This window comes from Podarcis bocagei, assembly GCF_964188305.1.
Source record: "Podarcis bocagei genome assembly, chromosome: 7".
In the NCBI taxonomy this organism is placed as follows: domain Eukaryota; kingdom Metazoa; phylum Chordata; class Lepidosauria; order Squamata; family Lacertidae; genus Podarcis; species Podarcis bocagei.
In genome coordinates this window covers 14,942,763-14,962,535 of record NC_138132.1, presented here as the reverse complement: position 1 = coordinate 14,962,535, position 19,773 = coordinate 14,942,763, and positions in this window count along the sequence as shown.

Below are 19,773 nucleotides of genomic sequence, written 5' to 3'. Positions count from 1 at the left end.
TTGATTTGGCCAATGACATTACTAAATATAAAATACATAAAACGGGTTGAAAACAAAATAATATACATTGCACAGGAAAAAAAATCATTATTAAATTCAGAGGTTTTGTTAGATAAGAGTTTTCTCCTGAAGAATTTAACTTTCGGGTAGGTGCTATTCATGGTGAGCTCTGGCATTTGTAAATCTAGAAAAACAGCACTGATCCCTACAACCCCCCCCCCCCCAATCGTCCTGTCTTTTTTATAATTTCGGTAAGTTTTAGTTTTTCTTGCATTACCAAGTCTTCTTTCAGATGAATATTTCAGAATGGGGAAGCATATATAGCAGACAGGAAGCTTAAAAGTTACCGAACCCTTGTGACAGTCATGGTGGAGCGTCACTATCAGGATTCAAGTTCAGTTTTGCAGTCCATGGTTTATCTTTCCTGGACTCAGCCATCTCATCTCTCTCCTGACACTGAGCTACAGGCCATGGGTATGACTACTGGTCTGTATGTCTCTCCTCGTTGCCTTCAGACAGGGTGCCATAAAAAGTGCCTCCACCCCCACAAAAAAATTCCACTGACTGAATGTTATGCAAACCATAGGTATCAGTAGTATAAAGCTATTAGGGGTCTTTACTCCCCCACCCCCAATAAAATGTCTGAGGGAGCTGGTCCCTTCCAAACTTGATGGGCATGGCAACTGGTCTATCTGTCTCTCCTAGTTGCATTCAGGCAGGGTGCCATAGACACTCCCTACCCCTCAAATCCACTGACTGAGCAGCCTTGCAAGATACATTGGTCTTGCATACAACAGGCATCAGTAGAATTAGAATACTACCTCCTGTCAATTGGCTATGCCCCACTCCTCTAGAGTTTGATTGAAGATGTCATATGACACTCTACCTAAAAGGTCCCATTCCAGAAATCCCACCTCCAAGGGCCACCATGAAATAACTTGGGGGGGGGGTCCACATAACCCTTCTATCTGTGTTGATGGCTCACCACTGCTGCCTTCAGGTAGGCAGGGACCACCCCCTCTTCTAAGGAGGCATTAATCACCTTCCTGGCCCAGTCAGCTTTCCCCTTCCTGCTAATTTTCCTCAGACCAGAGGGGCAAGGGGCAATGTCCTTGATTCTTACCTACTGAAACTCATCCAACACAACAGGGTAGACCGTGCTCTGGATATCCCTTGAGATTCACCTGCTGTAACAGAGGAGTCAAGTTTCCAGTGGGTGCAAGCAATTTCATCCTCAAAATGCAAACAAGTCACAGCATTGACAAGTCACAAGCACCCTCCCCGACCCCCAAAGACAGCCCCTCCCAAATTTTCAACTTGGAGCTTTCCTTTTCTCACCCAGCCTCTCACCCTGGGAGATGTCTACTTCTCCACCTCTCCACCCAGTAACTGGCAGCTGGTTGAGTCCCCCCCCCCACTTGACAGCACATTAAGCCTTTTATTTTATTTTTTAAACTCAGACCAATGCTTTCATATTATGTGTTTGAGATATGTATCGTAGTAATGCCAAATTCCCAGAATAACAGATGTTACCACTCTTGCTAACAATTCTTCCCTTATGGTCCAGGATACCACTGGGTGATTCAAGAAAGCAAAAGCTTTTGCCTGATGTCTCCAGTATAACATAAAACCCAGGATTCCCAAAAGGCTCTGAGGTACTGGTTTGAATCAAGACTGTATCCAAATATCTACCAAAAGTACAGAATACATATTTATTTAAGATAAATAAGACACAGTGCAGTAAGAATCCAGTTACCAAATAGGAATAAAAAAAGTTAGAAGAAGGTCACTTAAGAATTTGGGAACATTTGGGGAAATATGTACAGAGAAAACAACAAATCTGACGTAGTCTAACCTAGTATAATTTAACACCACTTTCTGAACCTCAAATAGATGTGGCAGCCATCAGTGTGTGCACATCCCTTGTGGGTCACATCTTCTACTCTGATCTGCAACAAATGGTATTAAGAGGCTTAATGTCTCTCATGCTGGAGGGAAGATAGCTATCATGACTACATTTAAAAAGAAAAATTCTGAAAAGCTACAAAACTGACAGTGCAAACTTGAATGGTTGAAAGTAGGTTCCAGGTTCACTTGATTTCTGGGAAGAGCATGTCTGTGACATGCTAATTGTTGATTACTTTGTGCCTCATTAGAATTAAGTTGTTTCCATCTCAGTTTTACCATAAAGCCTGAGGGAGTAACACATTTGTTTAAAGTACCTGTTTACTGAAAGTGTAGGTGTGGTTAGACTGGAAGAGGCATCTGGCTGCTTCCCACAGAGTTCATTAAAAAGACTGTATCCAATATGAAAAAAGAGCTTTGTGTTACAATATAAAAAGTATAGGATTTCTGGGAAAGCATGCACTCTCCATTTCCATAATTTCCTGCTCCTCACTGGACCAGTCCTTCCCAGTTGGGATCCTTGGGCACCTATCCTTGGCCCATAAATTCCTCCAAGTCAGCATCTTCTTCCATAGGTTACCTGCTTGGCTTTTGATTACGCTGGCATTATGAGGGCCTCCCTGGGGATATGCCTCTTTTCACACTTGGTGTCGACTAGTGCCCAGGCTGAACAATACAGAGGTGTGGGAGCAGTGCAATGGTTGGGAAAGTCCCTTATTTCTGGAATGAATGAAGCAGCTTGTACAGCTTCTGGAAGGAGGACTCTGACATTGTCCTACAGTCCAACAGTATTCTTCCCAAAGCCTGGTAAACAGTAACTAGGCTTTAAGAAGGAGCCCTCATTCCCCAGGAGCTGCTTTCACGGCCCTTCTCTGCTGGCAGGGAGAAATCAGGACACCCTGGAATCAAGGCACAGCCAATGGCAGCTTACTGAATTCTGTGGCCATCCTGGCCAAATGGGGACTGTTGAGGGGTATGCATTCAAATCAGCTTGAAAATCACTTTGCCTCCAAGGTGAATGTACTCTTCAGCTGTAGGGAGAATATTAGAACATTTACAACTATTACAATAGTTGGAGGCCATAGGATTGGCGAAAAAGTCCATTGCCTTTTAAATATTACTTTTTGTATGTTGTTGTTTTAAAAAGGCTAAGATACATGAACATACAAAAATTGTTAGGCCCAGCCTGTCTCTTCTACCACCTGTTCTAACTCTTTTATCATTTCACTTGGTTGAGAGATGTGTCCTCTTATATTGGGGTTAGATGATATAACCATGCATTCAAAAACTGTCAAACCTCTGCTTGCCTTCTGTTTTACATTAAAAACAAAACTCTGATGCTTTATGTCAGGAAATATGATACTTCCCCATTCCAAACTATTGATTTGAAAGATACATATTTTAGAACCAACTTTTTATTTCACACAACCCTTTATATTTATCATAATAAGCATAATGACACACTATAATACAGCACTCTTTTCTCTGTGTCCTGCATCCCATTTCCCTCCATCAACAGCAAAAAAGGAAGAGACACGGATCCTGAGGCCTGACTCTCACCACTAGGCTTCCAACTCCCTGTGCACCCCACTGCTGTGAATTCTTGAATTCACAAGAAGAAGATTTATGCTGAATCATAATTACCCATCAATGTGAGGTTGGTGTAAGATATGTGAAGCATTATAATACTTATTTCAATTGGAAAAGAGTTTGAGGCAGGGGAGATAAAGGGAAGTGCCAGGTAAACCAAAACTCCAAAATATACTTTGAAGAAGTTGCAATACAAAACCAGACAAACTTATCTGGGAGTAAGACCCATTGAAATCAGTGACCCTTACATCAAGGAAGACAGATATAGAATTGCTTTGTAATCCCTTTGAAATAAATGCTTACTACTTCCACCAACAGTGCATAGGAGTGTGCTGAAATCCTTATGCCGCCTCCAATCCTTCCAGCCAAATATATGTATTGGTGAGGGATGGAGCGGAAACTTGAGAAGCACCTTTGGCTATCAAGGAAGGAGTTGCATTGCTCAGTAGGCCTAATATAAATAATGAAGCAAAGAGAAGGACACCCCAAGATAGACAGCTTAGTGATGAATGTCCTCTGTGCCTTCTGTGCTGTGTATGGTTAAAAATACCTTGGTTGGTGGTATAGCGGGAAATGAGGATATTGTTCTGTGTCCAAGAGCAGTGGAAAGAGAAGGAAATAGGCAAAAAGCTGTCCCTCACTCTTTTAAACACAAGGTGAACGTGCTGGATCAGGACAATCACCCATCTAGTCCAGCATCCCAACCGATCCCTGTGGAAAGCCTGCAAGCTGGACAAGACTGCAACAATATTCTCTTCATCAGCAATTCCCAGCACCAATTATTCAGAAGCAGAACTTTTTTTGACAGTGGAAGTAGAACGTAGCCATTCTGGGAAAACATGCCCTCTCTGAATTCATCTAATCCTGTTTTTAAGTCATCTGAGTTGCTGGCCACACTGCAGTCTATTAGAGTTGCCATATTTTGGCATATCTCTCTTGCCATATCTCTCAGGTACTGGCACATTCAACTCTTGAGGTCTCGCTTTGTCCCTTTTATGCTTTGAAAACCATAGCTGAGACAGCAGGATCGTTACCTCCATTGCATCCACATGTACCCATAGACCATTTCATTCTTTCGAGCATGCTTGAATGGATCTAGTATCCCGTGTTTTACTGAAGTAGCATCTCCACCCCCATCATTCAGTCCAGACACTGAGATCTAGCTCTAAGGGTATCCTCACTTCTCTGAGAAGTGAGGTTAGAGGGAGCTAGGCAGAGGGCCTTCTTGGTACTGGTGCCCACATTGTGGAATGACCTCCCCTTAGATGTCATGAAGATAATTAGCTATCAGACCTTTAGAAAATGTCTGAAGGCAGCCCTGTATAGGGAGGTTTCTAATGTTTGATGTTTTATTATGTTTCTGTATATGCTTGAAGGTGCTCAGAGTGGCTAGGGTGACCCAGTCAGATGGGTGGGGTAAATATAATAAAAATATTATTAGTATTAGGATCTCATTTTGTAGCTGGCTTCTGGGCTTTGCCCTTGCCTATTTGGCTCTCAATTGCTTTCTTGAGTGTGTCTTCACTATTTAAATTGTAAATGATCTATATTGAAAAACAAATCTGAGAAATGTCTATCAACAACTAATGAAATCATAGACAATTCCAACAGTGAATTTGAATTTCAGTATGTCCCTCTTTATCTTTGTGGTGAAGAAACAACACCCATTCCCGGACCTCACTGAACCATTTGTTCCCATGTGTTGCCTGCGGCATGAGTTGATGGCCTATAAATTCCAGGTAAACCTCTACCTGCATCAATTCCCTTGTTGATCCACCTCTGCTCTGAGTCTCCTAATCTTTCTAGAATGATGGAGGCACTCCTGAGAGCATGTCTCCTCTTGGCCCTGATTTCTCCAGGTAAGTTGGGAAACATTTAATGATCTTTAGTGGACAGTGAGGAGAATTTGCTGCTTGGGAGGGGAGGGAAGTTAGGGGTGCAGATCAACACCATAGAAAGCAAGGACTGATGGGTTACCAAGAGAAAGTAGCGGAGAATTAAGTCAAGAGTATTTCTTGTGAAATATCCCATTCTAACATGGAAGCTGCATTTCAACAATACACACAAAATAGTGGATCTCTCTCTCTCTCTCTCTCTCTGTGTGTGTGTGTGTGTGTTTGTTGAGTGTTGTGGTGTGTGTGTGTTTATAGATATGTGTGCGTATGTCCACACAGACACACAGTTTGGCAATTAAAAAAGAGACAGAAACAAAGTACTATTACAAATATTGTATCTGATGGAAAATCTGCGAAAAACCCTGCAGATATAAGAAAATGCTTTCAGAAATATTTCAAACAGCTGTATAAAAAAGTAAGGAAGATAAAGATAAAATTGAGCAATTTCTTAAAGCAAATGAAATGCAAAAAATTCCCAAGCATAAAAGGTTCCTACTTAATGCTATGATTACAAGACAGGAGGTTGAGATAGCAATAAATGAGATACAGCTAGGTAAAGCCCCAGGACCAGATGGTCTTTCTGCAAAATATTATAAAATTTTGAAAGATTGGTTAATTTAGTCATTAGCTGAATGCAATAAAATTTTAAGAGGGGACAAAGCACCCAAAATCTGGAAAGATGCTTTTATAACCCTGATTCCAAAACCAGATCAAGATAGATCCAATGTAAAGAATTACAGACCGATCTCATTACTTAATGTGGACTATATTTATTTTTTTTTTGCAAATATATTGGCCAACAGATTGAAAAAGGAGCTAACAGGTTATGTTCATAAGGACCAGGCAGGTTTCTTGCCAGGGAGAAATATGAAAGATAATATTAGGAATATAATTGATGTATTAGAAAGGTTGGAAGTGAAAAGAAATTGTAAAGCAATGTTAATGTTTATAGATACAGAAAAGGCCTTTGACATTGTTTCCTGGTTATTTATGGGGGGGAAATCTGGAAAGAATAGAGGTTGGACAGGAATTTTTAAATGGTATTAATGTGATCTATTTTGAACAAAAAGCAAAAAATATAGTTAATAATGTGGTATCGGAAGAAATAAGAATTGAGAAAGGAACCAGGCAAGGGTGCCCACTTTCCCCTCTGCTATTTATTTCAGTTCTGGAGGTTCTGCTAAATATGTTAAGGAAAGAGGAGGAGATATAAGGCATTGTAGTAGGTGTCGGGATCTCCGCTCAGCCAAGCTGATAAAGCTCATCTTCCTCTGAGTCCTTCGGAATCGCCCTCCCGACAAATAATTAATGACCTAAGCCTTTGATGAGGCTTCCAGGCACTTTCCATTCAGCAGAGAATCCAGCACAGGGAAGTGATGAGATGTATGGCTATATGCTATGCTTTATTTCTAAGCTACACAGACAGCAAAAAAAAATACTCTCTCTATGAGAGCAGAGAGCAACAGAACAAAGGAACAAAGGAAACAGGAAACCACTAACATCACATCCTGTCTCCCATGAGACTTCCAATAGCCTGTACTGTCTCTGGAATGTAAACAGAGTCCTGTGACTCCAAGCAGCTGCTCAGTAGCAAACAGAAACTAATGGTAGGATCCAAGCAATATAAATTAAAAGCCTTTGCTGATGACTTGGTGTTAACTTTACAGGACCCAGAAACCAGTGCAATAAAAACACTGGAATTGATACAGGAGTTCGGGCAGGTAGCAGGATTCAAACTAAATAAGAGCAAAACCAAAGTTTTTTGGGGGAAATTAGATAAGGTGGAAATAAAAATTCTCTTAGAAAAGATAGGCCTTTCTTACTGATATTCTTCATCAGCAATTAAAATGAATGTCCTACCCAGAATGTTATTCTTGTTCCAATCAATCCCAGTGATAAGAGGATTAAAACAATTTAAGTATTGGCAGAAGACACTAGCAAGATTTGTCTGGCAGGGCAAGAGGCCAAGAATAAAAGTGAAGATTCCTGGTTGATAAAAAAGAAAGAGGGGGCTTCGCTCTCCCAGACATGAAGATATACTATGAAGCATCATGCTTAACATGGATAAGGGACTGGATAAAATTGGAAAACACAGATCTCCTGGATTTAGAAGGATATGACAACAGGTACGGGTGGCACTCGTACCTGTGGTATGATAAAGTGAGAGTCCACAGGGGTTTTTTGAATCATATAATCAGGGGACCTTTATATGAAGTATGGGAGAGAAATAAGAGTTTGCTAGAAAGGAAAACCCCTTGGTGGATATCTCCAAGAGAAGTATTAAACATAAAAACCCAATATGGAAGGGAGGAGAGCCACATATGAAGTTTCTTAGAAAAATGGACCAGGGTCTAAAATTAAAGAAGTATGAAGAAGTGGAGAATTTACTGACTGGGTGGCTGCAATATCATCAAGTTAATGAGATACTGAAGGAAGACAAAAAGAGGTTGGGATTTGAGGACAAGAAATCAAAATTCCATATAGATATTATAGATGGGAAAGACAAATTACTGTCAAAAACATATGACCTATTACTGAATTGGTACACTAAGGATGAGGAGGTAAAGGAAGCCATGATCAAATGGGCCATAGATTTTGGTTACAATATTGAATTGGAAGCGTCGCAGGAATTATGGAGTGAGAATTTAAAATTTACGGCGTGCACGGCACTACAAGAGAATTTATGGAAAATGATTTTTAGGTGGCATCTTACGCCGTTAAAACTGGCAAAGATGTACAGAATGAAAAATAAGAAATGTTGGAAATGTGGAAAGGTAAATGGAGATCTCTACCACATGTGGTGGAAATGTGGAAAGGTGAAGGGCTTTTGGGATTTAATTTACAATGAGCTTAAAAAAAATCTTTAAGTATACCTTTAAAAAACCCCTGAAGCCATTCGGCTGGCACCTTTTGCGCCTCCCCTACTCGCGTGGAAACCCTGTTTTGGGGGTCCGGAGCGACGTGGGGTGAGTGGTGCGGTGCTTTGAATCGACTGCTTCTTTCACGGAGTGAAGCCGCATTGTTGTTGCCGGAGAGCGCTGACTTTTTCCTGTAGACAATTGGATTTTTAAATACTTTAATTTGGCATTGAAACGGGAAGGTTGTAAACAGGAAGTCTGCCTCCCGTTTTTGTAAATAGACTGAAGCAAAGACATTACAAGTTAAAGCCTTTGAAAGCTTTTGGCAAAGGATTAAATTTCCACCGGTTTAATATACAACCCCCCCCCCCCTGGAAGCAGGAGAAGAGGGGGAAATTTTGGATCTAGTGAGCCTGCAGGAGAGAGTGAAAAATCAAATTACCACTGCTCTGAACCTGGGAACGGGCTGCCAGATGACGTTTGGAGAGAGTGCATTTGACAGAACGGATTTGACAGCTAGCTAAATAAGAGTAAGATACTGTTTTCACTTGCTGTTGAAATGGAATACTCAGGATGAAACTGTGAAATCTGCTATGATTAAATGAGCACAAGATGTTGGACATAATATCATGTTCGCTGACTGGGAACAGTTGTGGACCACCAGTATGAAATTTACGGCATGTAATGCCTTAAGAGAGAATATTATGAAAATGATTTATAGGTGGTACATGACCCCAGTCAAGCTTGCAAAAATCTATCATTTGCCCGATAATAAATGTTGGAAATGTAAGGAAATTGAAGGTACAGTCTTTCACCTTTGGTGGACGTGCCCTAGGATTAAGGCTTTCTGGGAAATGATATATAATGAATTGAAAAAGGTATTTAAATATACCTTCTTGAAGAAACCAGAGGCCTTTCTCCTGGGCATTGTCGGCCAATTGGTGCCAAAGAAGGATAGAACTTTCTCTATGTATGCTACAACAGCAGCAAGAATACTCATTGCTAAGTATTGGAAGACACAAGATTTACCCACTCTGGAAGAATGGCAGATGAAGGTAATCGACTATATGGAACTGGCTGAAATGACTGGCAGAATCCAAGACCAGGGAGAAGAATTGGTGAAAGAAGACTGGAAGAAATTTAAAGACTATTTAAAGAAATATTGTAAAATTAATGAATGTTAGAAGGATGTTGGATAGAAATTAAGTGGTTTCCAGCGGTAATATTTTAAGAGACATGAAAAAAGGATTATAAATGGGTAAAAGTTTAATGGTAAGGATTTGCTGAATTAACAAATTGAACTGGAATACGAGGAAGGGAAGTATGAGGAGGTCTGAGTAAATAAGGGTATGGAAGTTATGTTATTGAAAATTAATGTGTGTTTTTACAAGTGTTTGTTATTTTGTATGTTTGTGTTTTGTCTTTCTTTGTATCTTAAAAAATTTCAATAAATATCTTTTTTTTAAAAAAAAGAAAAGAGTAAGATACTGTTTCCATTGTCCTTTTCTGCGCTTAAAAAAGAGGAAAAGTAACTGAAAATTTATCTTTAATGCTTGAGTTGTGCCTGAAAGAACTGATACAAGTGGAGACTGTTTCCCTCTAGAGGGAGCTTTTGAAACTGTAACAGGAGTGTAACTGGGGGATTCCCAGCTGCAGATAAGGATTCTGAGAACCAGAGAGCGACCTTGGACCTTTTAAAAATGTTGACAGTAGAGGCCATTGTGACTTTTTTATGTAAGATAAGCTGTTCGCTGGGACAACTTCACAAGAAGATGGATGACATGACTTTTAAAGTTGATTAATTGGTTCAGAAAGTGACCAATTTGAGTCAAAAAGCGAACACCAACACAGAAATAATTTAGGACTTGGTACAGGAATCCATTTTGGCAGGACAAATGGTGGAGGAGAAGGAGGAGAAGGAGAATGCTGCTGTTGTTGAACATAAAATAATACAAGTGAGACCTGTGGCTTTACAGAAGCAAATTGAGGACTATAAGTTGAGGCCTTTTGTGATTGAACCTAGGAAAAGTCAGACTCTGAGGAATGGATCCCGGTTTGGATTAAAGAAGGAAAGTTGGAAAGAGCCCTCTATGCAGGGATTAACTGACTTTTGGGACATGGACTCGGGCCTGGAGGAGATTGAAGTTTTGGGGGCCTTTGGATTTGGAGGAATCCTGAAATATGCCCTGAAATACTTTATGGACTGTAGCTTTAACTATGGAAATTTAGCTGATTTGTTCAGAAGGAAGAAAAGGATTGGCAGGTTGGAGTTTCCCCGAGATTTGCTCTTTAGCATTAAAGAAAATGAAGAAGACCTGCAGAAGGGACTTGGAAAAGAGTTAAGAGCCTCGGACATAAGATCACCAGGTTGATGGACTTTATGGAGCAGACAGAAAGGACCGGCAGAATCTGAAACCTGGGAGAGGAGATGGTGGAAGAAGATTGGAAAATGTAAAGTTTATATATAGACTTATGGTAAAACTAATGAGTGATAGAAAAATGGTGGAATGATTTTTTATTTTTTATTTTTTATGGGCTTAGCAGATATTTTATAAGCAGTTAAGCATATATAAGTATTTTAGTTTTAATGGAAAATAAGGTTAAAAAATACGTTATTTACAATATTACAGAAAATGGAGAAAGATGGAAAGGATTTGCTGAAACAATTAATAGAAGTGGAATACAAAAAGGGAGGTGAGGGGAGGTCGAGGAAACAAGGGAATGAAAGATAGGTATGGAAAAGAGATGATGTATGTTTTTAAATTGTTTTTGTTTTGTTTCATTTAGGGTTAAGGTTAGAGGGTGGGGTTTGTTTAGTTTAGTTTAATGTGTTTAGTTTTGAGTTTAGGGTGTGTTTTGTATTGTCTATATATTGTATTGTATTGTGTGTTTTTTTGTTTGCTTTTCTCTTTTGTTTTTTTCTGTTTTTTCTTTCTTGCTCTTTTTCTCTTTTTGTAATCTATAAAAGTAATAAATATTATTTTAAAAAACAAAACCAAAAAAAACCCTGAAGCCTTTCTTTTGGGATTAGTGGGAAAGGAGGTTAAAAAGATGGATAAGAATTTATTTTTGTATGCCACGACGGCAGCAAGGATTGTGTGTGTGTGTGTTGAGTGTTGTGTTGTGTTGTTTTGTGTGTGTGTGTGTGTGTGTGTGTGTGTGTTTATAGATATGTGTGTGTATGTCCACACAGACACACACACACGGGTAGGTTTTGGAAACGGGGAGGGAGGGATGATTGCAAAGGCAAGAGTTTGCCAGATGAAGATGTTGGGCATGATTTCAAAGTGCAAAGAAGGTGAACAATCTTTTCTTTAGTGGGGGAGGGGGAGAAAATATGACAGAATAGTAATTCCATTGGAATGGAGAATAAAAGTTGTTTGGAAAGGAAGGGGAAGAAAATAAAGTATGGCCATTGCAGGAAGAAATTAAATACATGTAACAAAGAAAGACACCATCCCCTTGGAACAAATCACATAAACCCAATGGTGAGGATCCAGATTCCCTACTACTACTTGTTGGTTGTGGAAATCTGGGGAGCTGAATTTCAGAGAGCCAGTGTGCAGTCGTGAATGTCAGACAAGGATCCAGGAGACCAGGGTTTGAATCCCCACTCAGTCACGAAGCTCACTGGGGGTTCCTAGACCAGGCACTATCCCTCGGCTTAACCTACCTAACAGGAGCTCTTTTATATACAGTGGTACCTCGCAAGACGAATGCCTCGCAAGACGGAAAACCCGCAAGACAAAAGGGTTTTCTGTTTTGGAGGCGCTTCGCAAGACGAATTTCCCTATGGGCTTGCTTCGCAAGACGAAAGCCCATAGGGAAATCTCCGGGGACCTCTTTCAAATGCTGGTGGTGGGGAGCAAAGCCTTTCCCCCCCTCTGGCCTTCAGAAGAGGTCCTGGACCTCTTCTGAAGGCGGACGGGGGGCGAAAGTCTTTGCTCCCCCCTGCCTGCCTTCCAGGGAGAGCGGAGAAAGGCAGCGCGTTTCTCCGCTGTCCCGGACGGCTTTTGAAGGCACCTCTTCTGAAGCCTGCATCCCGAAGCAGGGGGTGAGCTGCGGAGCCCGCCCCCTGCTTCGGGGAGATGCCGGCAAGCCTTGCGCGCAAGGCTTGGGGCGGCAGCCTGCATCCCGAAGCAGGGGGTGAGCTGCGGAGCCCGCCCCCTGCTTCGGGGAGATGCCGGCAAGCCTTGCGCGCAAGGCTTGGGGCGGCAGCCTGCATCCCGAAGCAGGGGGTGAGCTGCGGAGCCCGCCCCCTGCTTGGGGGAGATGCCGGCAAGCCTCGTGTGCAAGGCTTGGGGCGGCAGCCTGCATCCCGAAGCAGGGGGTGAGCTGCGGAGCCCGCCCCCTGCTTGGGGGAGATGCCGGCAAGCCTCGTGTGCAAGGCTTGGGGCGGCAGCCTGCATCCCGAAGCAGGGGGTGAGCTGCGGAGCCCGCCCCCTGCTTGGGGGAGATGCCGGCAAGCCTCGTGTGCAAGGCTTGGGGCGGCAGCCTGCATCCCGAAGCAGGGGGTGAGCTGCGGAGCCCGTCCTCTGCTTCGGGGAGATGCCGGCAAGCCAGGACCTCTTCTGAAGGCGGGCGGGGGGCAAAAGTCTTTGTCCCCCCTGCCTGCCTTCCCAGGGGCTTTTAAATCGCCCCGGACAGCGGAGAAGTCCTCCGCTGTCCGGGGCGATTTTAAAATGCCGCCCGCCAGCATTTTAAGATCGCCCCGGACAGCGGAGAAGTCCTCCGCTGTCCCAGGGTTTTTTAAAATGCTGGGGGTGGGAAGAAAAGCCCTTGTCCCCCCCCCCCCCAGCCTTCAGAAGAGGTCCGGGGACAGACTGTCCCCGGACCTGGTCTGAAGGTGGTTTCCCTAGGAACGCATTAATTGATTTTCAATGCATTCCTATGGGAAACCGTGCATCGCAAGACGAAAAAACCGCAAGACGAAGAGACTTGCGGAACGAATTAATTTCGTCTTGCGAGGCACCACTGTATATATATATATAAATTTTATTGGGTTTACACAATTTATATAAACACACACAATACACAATACAAACATACAAATATAAAGACAAACATGTACAATTTCAAACCCTTAATTTCTTAACCACTTCCCCTGACTTCCCCACCCCTCCCCTTCTTGTATCCCAATTCCAATAGTTAGTTCAGCAAGTTCTTATCTCCAACTTTTACCTTATTAATATTTTAATTCGTCTTAATAACCAAATTTAACTTATATACCTAGATTAAACCACAGTACTCATCATTACACCCTTTTCTAAGGTCGACCCAAGTTCCCTTCCACAAATTTCCCAATTTTTGTATTAATTACAAAGCAAATAACAAAGAACAACTTATAGTTATACACCCTTTACATTCCAAAACTCTCACCCCCCCTTCCCGGTTTCGATCCCCAAAAGATGTCCATCAACCAATCAATTCTCAGCCTGGATCCCTCACGTCCGAGGCCCTTAAATCTCTCTCAGTCCCTCTCAGCCGGTTTTGTTGATAGTCCTTTATGTTGAACGTCGTGTCTCGGAGAAGCTCTGTCCCAATAGGATCAATATTTCTTCCAACCAGACCTCCATATTCAAAAGTGGAGCCCAAATCATGTTTCATATTTCTTTTAAATCCAAATGTCCCAAATGTCCCAAAAGCTCCATCTTTCGCCTTATACAAGTTTGTAATTCATAGGTCTTCCGATCTCCCCATATGGAAGTCTCTGCAGTCTTCCTTCTCAATTTCAAACCGAATTTTGATCATCCAAATCTTATTTTCCTTATAGTCCATTTTTAGAGGCCTCTGGTTGTCCTTTTTCACCAGCAGCTTTTCAGCTCCTCCTTCCCACTCCTCTGAAACAACACATTTCTCTTCTTGTTCAGCTGCAAAATCTTCTTGAATCAAGTCCTTGGTACAGTCAACAAGTTTATTTACCTTAAAATTCAAGGTCGTAACATCTGTAGCCAAAGCTTCACTCTGGTCTTGTAACTCTCCCAAGAGAAAAAACATTCTATCCAGCTCAGCCTGTATTTTTCCATCTGCAGCCATTGTAATGTCTCAGATCCCCCTCTAGAGGGATTCTAGTTACTTAGTATTCTTTCTCCAACAGTCAAGTTACTTTGTTTTTGTTTTATTTCTTCTTTATTTTCAACAACTTGAAGTCAAATGTAGAAAAAAATAACCAGCAGAAATAGCAAAGAGCAAATTTTTCTAACTTTGACAGCTCGTTTGACAGCTGTCAAACTCCTTATGTCTCCTCAGCCAGCTCTCTCACGGGTCGCTCCCGGATCCCGGGGGGTTGCAGATCAGCTTTTAAAAGACAGTTCTTATCCTCTAGCACTGTACTTATATTACCAAATCGTGGAATTAGTAACTTTTGTTTCACAAAAAGAGAAGTGGTCTCTCAACCTTGGTTATCCAATTCTTGCTTTAAATTGCCTACAGGGGGGGGGCGGACTTCCTTTTAACACCTCCCCCGGTCGTGCTGAAATTCGAAGAAAATAAAATTTTAAATCCAATTTCCGTAGTACTCACGGGTTGTTACTTTTGCAGTCCAAATTTCAAGGAAAAAAGTCAGGGCTCTCCGGCCATGACTTGCGGCTTCACTCCGTAGAAGTAGCGGTCTAGTCACAGCACCACGCCACTCTCCGTCCCCAGCTCCGAAGCCTTTAAAAAAGGCTTCTTCGCAGGTCGGGGGGCGCAAATGGTGCCCGCCGAGTCACCAAGTCCACAGGCTTCAGCGTCTGTGGTTTCTGAGGGTCCCCGCGTCGCCGCGGCGGCAGGACCCGTCTTCTATGGAGCCGATTCCCTCCGGAGCTCGGAGGGAATCCACCATTAGCCTTTCGTGCTAACCCGGAAGTCCCTCCTAACAGGAGCTCTTCTGGTTGGTCGCCCATTATGGCGGACAGGAGCTCTTTCAATTGAAAGAGCACCTGTGCACTGAAGGCTCACGAGACTGCTAGAGCATCGCAGTACCCCCCCCAAAAAAACCCTCAGATTGAGCATTCCGAGGACCTGGTGTTCCTGCAGGTGCCTGGAATGACTCCCCTGCTCCCTGGTAGGCTCTTTAAAAGAGCCCCTAGAGCGAGCGGGGTTGGAATCTGGGAATAGACTCACTTTCTTCACTGCACGAAGCTCTGAGTCCGGCGATTGTGAGTGACCGATTTCTCCAAAAATTAATTGGAAAATCGTGAGTAGAAAGGACATAAATTTGGATATTTAATTTGAAAGGAACAGGATTTAAAAATGGAGGTTGATCCCTTCCCTCTGAATAAAAAACAGCTACCGTAACCGAAGCCACGATTTAAAGCACGTCTTTTTAAAAGACTTTCAAGTTGAACTTTTTGATCCCCCTTCTAGTAGGGGGAAGGGGGAGGAGAATTCCTTTACTTAATTAATCCCTACAGAAAAATAGACTGAAAAAGAGTTATCTTTTTTTCCCGGAAGCGCACCACCCGGTGGGGAAGTCTAGGCTCCATTGTGATGTCACAAATCAACAGGATACTTTCAACTTTCGCTTTCCTCTTTGGGAAAAACAAAGTAACTGCAGCTGCCTGAGCTGTAGAAATATCATTAACAGTATCTTTACCCTCGGAAACAAATTTTAACTGAGACAGTACTATTTGGGGAGCACCATTTGAGAGTAAAAGGGAGGTAAAAAGAAATTTGGGAAAGGAGACATTGCTGACTTTTACACTGAGGCTTGTGGAGGGAATCTGGCTGCCTCCTTATCTCCCCCTTGTGACTGTGACTGACCTTGGACAAAAAAAATAAAAAGCTATGGATGGGGGAGAGAAAGGAGAAAAGGCAGAGAACAAAGATAAGGAGCGGCTCCAAGTCACCAACTTTTGAAGAGTCTGTGATGGATCCTAAGAAGATGAAAACTGCTCATGTCTGGCTGGGTGGATTGCATCCAACAAAGGGTGTGATCATGGCCATATTTCTTTTTTTAAAAAAATAAGATATTTATTAAGATTTTTTAAAATATTACAGTAGAAATGGAAAAAGAAAAAGAAAAATACAAAATAAAAACAGTTAAGAACACATGGATTTTCCGTTACTTATTTTCCTTAAGCTTATTTCCCCGGACCTTCTCATACCTCCCTTCTTTGTATTCCAGTTCAATTTCTTAGTTCAGCAAATCCTTGCCATTAAGCTTTTACCCATTTATAAGCCTTTTTTCATATTCTCTTAAAGCATTACAGCTGGAAACCACTTAATTTCTATCCAAAATCATTCTAACATTCATTAATTTTACAATATTTCTGTAAATAGTCTTTAAATTTCTTCCAATCTTCTTCCACCGACTCTTCTCCCTGGTCTCGGATTCTGCCAGTCATTTCTGCCAATTCCATGTAGTCGATCACCTTCATCTGCCATTCTTCCAAAGTGGGTAGATCTTGTGTCTTCCAATACTTTGCAATGAGTATTCTTGCTGCTGTTGTAGCATACATAAAAAAAGTTCTGTCCTTCTTTGGCACCAATTGGCCGACTATGCCCAGGAGAAAGGCCTCTGGTTTCTTCAAGAAGGTATATTTAAATATCTTTTTCAATTCATTATATATCATTTCCCAGAAAGCCTTAATCTTTGGGCACGTCCACCAGAGGTGAAAGAATGTACCTTCAGTTTCTTTACATTTCCAACATTTATTATCGGGCAAATGATAGATTTTTGCAAGCTTGACTGGGGTAATGTACCACCTGTATATCATTTTCATAATATTCTTTCTTAGGGCATTACATGCCGTAAACTTCATACCTGTGGTCCATAACTGTTCCCAGTCAGTGAACATAATATTATGTCCAACATCTTGTGCCCATTTAATCATAGCAGATTTCACCGTTTCATCCTGAATATTCCATTTCAACAGCAAGTTATACATTCTTGACAAATTCTTAGTTTTGGGTTCTAACAGTTCTGTTTCTAATTTTGACTTTTCCACCTGGAAGCCAATTTTCTTATCCAAATTATATGCCTCCATTATCTTATAGCAATGAAGCCAATCTCTCACTTTGTTTTTTAATTTTTCAAAACTCTGCAATTTCAATTTATCTCCTTTTTGTTCCAAAATTTCCCAATATTTCGGCCATTTGGCCTCCATATTGAGCCTTTTCAAAGCTTTCGCTTCCATCGGTGACAACCACCTTGGGGTTTTATTTTCCAATAAATCCTTATATCTTATCCAAACATTAAACAATGCTTTCCTAACAATATGGTTTTTGAATGCTTTATGCGCTTTGACTTTGTCATACCACAAATATGCATGCCATCCAAATACATTGTTAAAACCTTCTAAGTCCAAAATGTCTGTGTTTTCCAGAAGTAGCCATTCATTCAACCAGCAAAAGGCTGCTGATTCATAGTAAAGTTTAAGGTCTGGCAGGGCAAATCCACCCCTTTCCTTTGCATCAGTTAGTATCTTAAATTTTATTCTGGGCTTCTTGCCCTGCCAGACAAATCTAGAAATATCTCTCTGCCACTTCTTAAAACAGTCCATCTTGTCCACAATTTGCAATGTCTGAAATAAAAACAACATTCTCGGCAATACATTCATTTTTATCACAGAAGAAGAAGAAGAAGAGTTTGGATTTGATATCCCGCCTTTCACTCCCTTTAAGGAGTCTCAAAGCGGCTAACATTCTCCTTTCCCTTCCTCCCTCACAACAAACACTCTGTGAGGTGAGTGGGGCTGAGAGACTTCAGAGAAGTGTGACTGGCCCAAGGTCACCCAGCAGCTGCATGTGGAGGAGCGGGGAAGCGAACCCGGTTCACCAGATTACGAGACTACCGCTCTTAACCACTACACCACGACCCAACAGTGAAAGCTTCAAATTTGACCAAAGATCATGGCCATATTTCTAACCGTCAATGTAGATGTCATTTCTCAAAAAACGGGCAACTCAATGGGGTAGCACTGTCTCCTCCTCTCTCCCTGCAGCAATGGCATATGAAGAATGTTTTGACAATTCTTTGGGTGAAGATGAATGGATTGAATTTTGCACTATTGAGGATGGCCTTTGTTTTGCCCATTTACTCAGAAACGGGTTACGTGAGTACAAAACTTTTCTGTCTTATTAAAACTGAGTCTGTGGGCCTACCATCCCTAGAGTATCTAGGGATGACTTGCATATGTACATTCATGAGAAATGTACATGTGAACCTTAATCTCATCCTATGTTGAGAAACAGAAACCATTTTTTTTAAAAAGTGAAGAGATATTTCATGTATTCAGTTGAGTCATTAAGTGCTGAACCATCAAAGAACTAGAAAAGATACAAGGTGTATATGTGAGTTTATATGTGACCCAAGCGTGTGATTCTGCCTAAAACACACTGTTTAGTCTGTTGACATATAATGGGCTTGCTGTCTAAGGTGCATCCAGAAGATTTCTCTTGCTGAGGTCCAAGAGATGCTGCCTGGGCACATTCATTGAAGAAAGGGCTCAAACTTCCCACCATTTCTCTTAGTCAAATGTTCTCACCTCTCCTGCCAAGCCTCTTCTTTGCAAAGAGAATACTTAAAGGACCTATTAGATGGACCAGAGAAACTTGACCAGAAGAAGCCAAGGCTTCTACGCTCCCATGAGAAGGGAATGAACCTTCTAAAAACTGAGCTGCTTTTTGCAGCTTGTTCCCCTCCCAACGCCTTTCCATCACTGGGGTTGCAAGATGGGATCTTCTAAGAAAGAACCTTAGGCTGAACTGTTACATGACTGAAATGTCCCAATATAGGACTGTGATTGATTAATCTCTCTCCGCACTCCCCGAATGTCAAAGTGAGGCTTTAAAAAGTGCCTGGTCTTGTACCACAGTGACAGGCCATAACAATAAACAAGAATGTAAAATTGCTGGGGCATCATCAGGTAAGTGAATTAACTGACCTGCCATAGTTTGGAAATTTGGGCAAAGAGGCAGTAGCCACAGGTTCTGTGCCAAAGGGATGCTGAGTTTGGGAGCTCTGCAGAAGTGTTCCCCAAACTCCCCCCCCCTCAAAAAAAAGACCACTTGCCTGTTGTAGTAATTATAATGTGATGTGCTAAATGCTGTGTGGTTTTTAATTCTAACTTTTCTTATATTCCTTTATTTCTTCTTTTGTATTTTACTATTTCCTATGAAATTGACCTGTGAAGTCAACACTCACCACTGCCTTATTAGCCTTATCTTTTTCAGGGTTTCCAGTTCTTCTTACTGTCGTATTCATTCATTTCTTAGATTTCTATAACACCCTTCATCCAAGGATCACAGGGTGCTTTACAATATAAAAACACAAAAATGTATAACATAGTAACATCTTTATTATATGTTAGGAGTGCTCTGATGGTGTTTCCTGCTTGGCAGGAGGTTGGACTCGATGGCCCTTGTGGTCTCTTCCAACTCTATGATTCTATGATTCTGTCTCTCAAAAATATAGTTTGAAGCAGCTTCTTGAATTTGGCCTCTCAAACAAGTCCGCCTTCTCCCATTTATGTGCAAATTTTACTGGAAATATCCTAGAATATTTACACGGTTTTGTTGATTCTTAAAGAAACAACTTGAAG